The sequence below is a fragment of the Haemaphysalis longicornis genome, unplaced genomic scaffold, assembly GCF_048455015.1.
Source record: "Haemaphysalis longicornis isolate Haplotype H1 unplaced genomic scaffold, Haemaphysalis longicornis Haplotype H1 scaffold_4, whole genome shotgun sequence".
Taxonomy (NCBI): domain Eukaryota; kingdom Metazoa; phylum Arthropoda; class Arachnida; order Ixodida; family Ixodidae; genus Haemaphysalis; species Haemaphysalis longicornis.
Genome location: NW_027526361.1, coordinates 163,193,227 through 163,198,777, shown reverse-complemented (window position 1 = coordinate 163,198,777; position 5,551 = coordinate 163,193,227). Strand labels below are relative to the sequence as shown.

General features: G+C 45.1%; 1 long non-coding RNA gene across 1 annotated transcript; it reads right to left on the bottom strand.

Moving 5' to 3' along the window:
- Positions 1-375: 375 nt before the first annotated feature.
- On the bottom strand, positions 376-4,829 carry LOC144179484 (uncharacterized). Its single transcript, XR_013324256.1, has 3 exons — positions 4,576-4,829; positions 3,419-3,695; positions 376-578 (listed from the first exon to the last, which is right to left on the bottom strand). It is a non-coding gene; the product is annotated as an uncharacterized LOC144179484 (long non-coding RNA).
- Between the last annotated feature and the right edge of the window lie 722 nt (positions 4,830-5,551).

Genomic DNA, 5,551 nt, shown 5'->3' with positions numbered 1-5,551 from the left:
TGCAGACATGCAAAAAGAAAAACAAGGTGTTCAGCGTGCACTTTTTACTTTATTTCCCGATTCAAAAGCGATGATAGGTTATTTTTTATGTAACCGGCGCTCACACCTGGAAACTTCTGGCCCGTGTAGCCTGCAAGAGATAGAATGAATTTATGATTTACTATAAAAAATGAAAACGTGTTTAGCAAGTTCTCAGAATTAGTAATAAAAGTGGGCAAAAATAGACACTTTCCCAAAAAGCATAAAAGGGATGCACTGATCTCACTGTGCACATGAAGAAAAACGGGTGATTAGCTACAAGTTGACAAAGATGACAGCTTTGTTCTTGGCACTCTAAATGCAAATCATGTGCACTCTCCGACCACAGCCTTCACCCGCACCTGGTCCAACCCGGGCTTTGTAGGAGCGTCGCCCTGGGCTTTGCCTTTCCCTCCAAAGAGAGTTTTCCCCTTGAGCTCCTCCGGAGTGAAGACATGGCGCAAAAGAGCCCTGGCAAATTTGCCAGGGCCACTCGCACACGCATGCACCAGCTGATCCAGGTACCCCTTCTCAATTAGCACACCGCCCCCAATGTCAACCTGCGAGCAGAAAATAAAACCGAAACTGTTGAACCAACATGAACTCCAGGATTGAGACAATGAAGAGTTTGAGTACCCATGAACAATTTCTCAGAATATTACGGTAATTCATTTACAGATTTTGGCATTGATCCACTAAAAATTCTTTTCGAATAGATTTAATTTAAATGTATATTTTTAGTTTTTATGGGTGAACATGCATACCTCAACATGCTTTCGGCTTGTTTAAACAAGCATTTCAAGAATTCATTAAAGTGTTTGCCAAGTGCCCACTGCAGTACACCGTGGGTGTATTGCTTTGTGGTAAAAAGGCCAAAAAAAAACCATTTGGGTGCTGTTAGGTCAATCTGGATGAAAGGTTATGTGGCTAAAATAGTCAGATGGCTGTAATGCACACAAAGTAGGCAGTACGATGCCTTGCCCTGACTCATGCAACTATCCATAAAAAACTGACCTTTTTTTGACCTTTTTTTAGCACCCGATTCAGCAAAATAAAATGAGCAGACTGTTATTGATTTTTTAAATTATTTAAATTGAAAAGAGTGAACCCTAGTTACAACTACGCCAATTTGCTCCTTCATTTTTTCATTGGCTAGCAGTGCACGAGGGTCATACGTGAAATGTGGTTTACGGCGTGGTGCTAGCAGGAACTTTTTGTGTGGCTGGTGTTCTTTCTGCAGGATTGTGGGTTTGCGAATGCCTTGTCGTAAGGAGTACCCAGCATTGTTTTTGGTTCGAAATTCCGCACTGCGCTGTTCACGCCTCCTACAACCACAGACACGAAGCAGACTGCACGATGAATGCTAGCACAGCGAGCTAGCACAGCGAGCACAGCGTGACAATTGGACAGGTGCGGACAGCAGCTCAGATAAGGTAATTTTGCACTGTCTGTGTCATCTCCGCGCACTGATTGCCTTATTTTTTTTTTTCATTGCTTCAAATGACTGTGGCTCGAATAAGGAAAATTTATGCACTTAAAGCTGCAACGATATTTCATGTGGTGGTGGCGTGTGATAAGAGGCACTGTTTTTACTGTGCCCCCCCAGGCATGCTGCGCACTTCTTGAGGAGTACGAGAGTTTGAGAGGTGCTCTAGTGACAGTGTTCTGGTATGTTGAGCGCATGACCATCCTCCGCCTGAGCTTCCAATGCTGAGCGATTATGCACAGGATCTGGGTGGAAACGACTGCGAGGTAAGAGTGCAAAAAAATTACATACAGTGGCGGTGACAGAGATTCCACCTGGGGGACAAAGATTTTCAAGTGTTTTCTTTTCAATGTAGATGAAGCATAAATTATAATTGATTGATTCTCGGGTTTAATGCACCAACGCTACACAGACTGTGAGGTGAGCCATAGTAGAGGGCTCCGTATTAATTTTGACAACCTGCGCATCTTACATGCGCCGAAATCTCGACCACATGGGCATATTTTGCAGCAGACATGATAGACAAGAATTTCCATCCTGCACTAGGCGCCACCAATTCTTTCGGACTGCGGGGCGAGCAGACGACGCTGAGTCCCACGCTGTTGCTCCGTGCCATGCGTGAATATCAGACCTCCCGAACGGCATCGAAAATCGGTGTCATTTATTTGGCATTTCAGCAGCAACAAGTTTAGCAGTGCCTAAGGAGAACGTTTAATTCTTCCAAGAGGTGTCCCGTTCGCCCATCAATTCTGTTCCTAACCCGCTAAGGTGGCGGGCCAGTCCACACCACTTTGTCCTGACAGGCATTGCCTGTGAGGCCACGTTTCGTCCTGCCAGCAGGACGCCTGACCTTTTTATCCTCAATTGATGTTTATTTTCGGAATTCTGGGAAAATTGCCATCATTGCCTTTTACTTGGCGATGTTCAGAAGCTACTTGTCCGGGCAGGCGTGATTACGTCGTTACTGGCTGCACCAACAATCAGCGTAAGCGCAAAGTGCTCATGCAAGAACCGTGCGAAGTGCACCATGACAAAACAAGTGTCTGCATGTGCGGAGTCTATTGGCTGCACAAATTTCCTGCGGCGCTTGAGTGTCACCGTAAATGGGTCGTCGCGCTAAATCGCAGACTTAGAGCCTGGCAAATTTGCCAGAATGAGCCCGGTGGTACGCTGCTTTTGGAAGCGCTGTTTAATCACCCTCATGCTCAATCCTTATCGCACGTTTCTGTTCTTTGGAGGTATGTTTGGTCCGTTTCATCGACGGGAAGCCATCGAAAATCAACCAGACACTTATGCTGCAGCTTGGGTACGCGAAAAATTCTCAAGTAACCCTTGTGAAAACCGTGCTGATATTCGAATGTGATATTATAAATAATTAGCAACTTGAGAGTGGATGAAATGTTCCCTGACCTAGCGTATGGTGCTTGTTAGGAAAATTTAATGGTGAAGTACCGTCCCTGATTTAAAGACTGGTGCTACCTCGGCTATCCTCCAATCACTGAGAATAGTGCCTGTCATGAGAGACTGCGAAAAAAGTGCCGACAAAATCTAGACTGCGGTATGTACTTTTCGGTATAGTGTGATTAATAACAGCATGATCTGTAGTAGATAATATTGTAAGCTTACTTAAAATGGAAAGTAGCTCCACACCAGTTTGTATTGCAAATTCAAAACCATATCGAAAATCCTAAATGTTTGCTTGGCTTGATTACATACGGATACTTGCTTCAAAGTCAGTTCAATTTCTATTCTTGCACTTTACCCATTGGCCCCAGATTCGCTTCAATATCCCTGCTAAGTAATGACACACTCAAAATGCACAACACTGCTTCATGAAACTGTTTCAAATAACCAGGGGCTAGAGCACTGCTAACAGGTATACATTATGACAGGTTCCAACATGAAATAACTAACCTGAAAGTACATAATCAGTGGGTGCACTGATGTGGCAGCGGTGCCTGGACCGATGCGTTGAGCAAATGCGCTGGCTTCTGAACGGGTGGTCCAAGCGGCTAGATGATGGATGAAGGATTGACTATTCCTGGCGGCAAAGCGTACCCAGCACCAAGGAAAGGCCAGGCAGTACTTGGGTACAGCAGGTGCAGTGTCAGTTGGCCACGGAGGGCCCTGGCAAAGCCTTTGAAACTGGACTGAAAGCCAGCCAGCCAACCCGGACAGCCAGCAGCAGCACCTGAAAGTGCATAATCTGTGAGTGTGGTGGCACTTGATGAAATACAAGAAAAGCACACACAAACCACGAATGCTTACATTAAGCAGATTATTAATCGTTAATGAGTAACCTCCAAGGCCCTAATAAGAACATTCCCGCAACACCCAAACTGAAATTTAGGTCACAGTAATGTATTTATTAGGCACGCAGGTTCTGTGAGTGGGGTATGCCTGATATATGCAAAGCTCACTGCTATGCGAATTTGCATGGAACGCTTGCTAGCAGCCCATATGCATCCCTAGCTTTCAATCGGAACTGGTGTGTACTAGTTGAGGCTCCTCCATTTCAATGCCTAGCTTGCCTTTGCAAGTTCGATTCTCCAATATAAATAGAGTTGAGTGGGCAGGCGCCCCTGCGAGACCACGCGCGCGCATTTCACCTTCAATTTCCACGTATGTGAATGTGAGCTTCACGAGTACGGCACGCATACCACGACGCATATCGCGGCCCGAAGACCACGAGACGGGTCGCGACGGCGGCAGCCGGTCTCGCGAGCGTAATAGCTGCGAAGCGCACTGCACGGAATTAACAGTCGCCGCAAAGGCACTGTTTGAGAGACACATAACAAACAAACGCCCCGGTGTTTAAGAGCCTTGCGTGATGTCAAATAATTAGCTGCCGCGTTCTACAGCGCGAGCATCGCAACAAAGGTCTAGCTTCAGCGTAAATTGATGCTGACGGCTGCGGAAACGGTAGACTGGTAAATCCAAGGCGCCAAACAAGTATGCTATATCGCATAGGCTCTGAGAGCAAATGAGATGGGGGTCTACCGAATAACTGACCCATAAGCACCAGAACTCGTTCCGAACAATAACAGAAAAACAAAAAAATGCGTACTCACCCCAGCAGAAACGACGTTTCCCGCCTAAAATCCTTCTTCACGCTCGTCTTCCCCTTCAAGGACACCGACACTTTGTTCGGACGCAATGTCATCCACCTTTGACGCGCGATGATTGTTGAGGCGATGATCGTTCTTCCCGTTCCCGCGTGTTCAACACACGTGTAGGTTGGAAGGGCAATCATCACCCTATAAAGCTTTTATAACTATGATTTAAGCTTGAAATAGATAAAACTGAACAAATCGCCCCAGCTACCACTCCGCACAAAACCAACTCCATAAACAAACACACAAAAAGGGAGTGATAGTTGCCAGACTGCAATAGCAGCATTTCTGTGTTTGACAAAAATTGTGTTATTGGTAATTAACTTCCTGCTTTTAACGTATTAAAAGTATTTATAACTTGAATTTGAGGTTTTTAAACGCAAAAGCGAATAAAAGTAAACTAACTGACATATATACTTAAATTGTAAAGAAGGTTTTAAAGTTAGTTTTGGTTTTGTTTTCACGGCGGGTTTCTCTACAGAGGAGGTGCGAGAAAACGAACTACTTTGGGTTTAGGAAGAGGGTGGCAAACGTCGGTGTGATTGAAAGCAAGGAACAGGCGCTTACTATGGTTTTAAAAAAGAAGAGGTCATAAAACCTTCATCAGGAAAAAAAAAAAAACCTCAGACGAGGATTCGAACCACGGACCCTCAAAATAGTAACCGAAGACGTAACCACTCGGCCACACAGGCTTTTTTTTTTTTTTTTTTGTAACAGTAACTTTATTTACAAATATACATACAGGGCCAGATGAAGTGGTTACAGAGGTTTCAGAGAACAGTGTAACATCCTTTGCTCACACAGACAAATAATCGCGTTCGGGAACTGAACAAGCCAAGACAAGATTCAGCGTGTTTCGCCAGGGAAGTGGAAACTATTCGTAGACAGTGCCAGCAAACCCGCGCAGTGCTGGCGTGGTTCCTATTAGAAACAC